Raw genomic sequence first — 207 nt, 5'->3', positions numbered from 1 at the left:
GTCTCTCTCTCTCTGTGTGTGTGTGTCTCTCTCTCTCTCTCTCTCACTCTCACACTCTCTCTCTCTCTCGCTCTCGCTCTCGCTCTGTGTCTCTCTCTCAATTTCAATTCAATTTCAATTTAAGAGTGCTTTATTGGCATGACAAAAATTATACATTTGTATTGCCAAAGCAATTGCAGCTGGACTGCTCACAAATAGTACACATGT

The sequence above is a fragment of the Sinocyclocheilus grahami genome, unplaced genomic scaffold, assembly GCF_001515645.1.
Source record: "Sinocyclocheilus grahami isolate Dianchi unplaced genomic scaffold, SAMN03320097.WGS_v1.1 scaffold16794.1, whole genome shotgun sequence".
In the NCBI taxonomy this organism is placed as follows: Eukaryota; Metazoa; Chordata; class Actinopteri; order Cypriniformes; family Cyprinidae; genus Sinocyclocheilus; species Sinocyclocheilus grahami.
Note: the sequence above shows the minus strand (reverse complement) of the source record.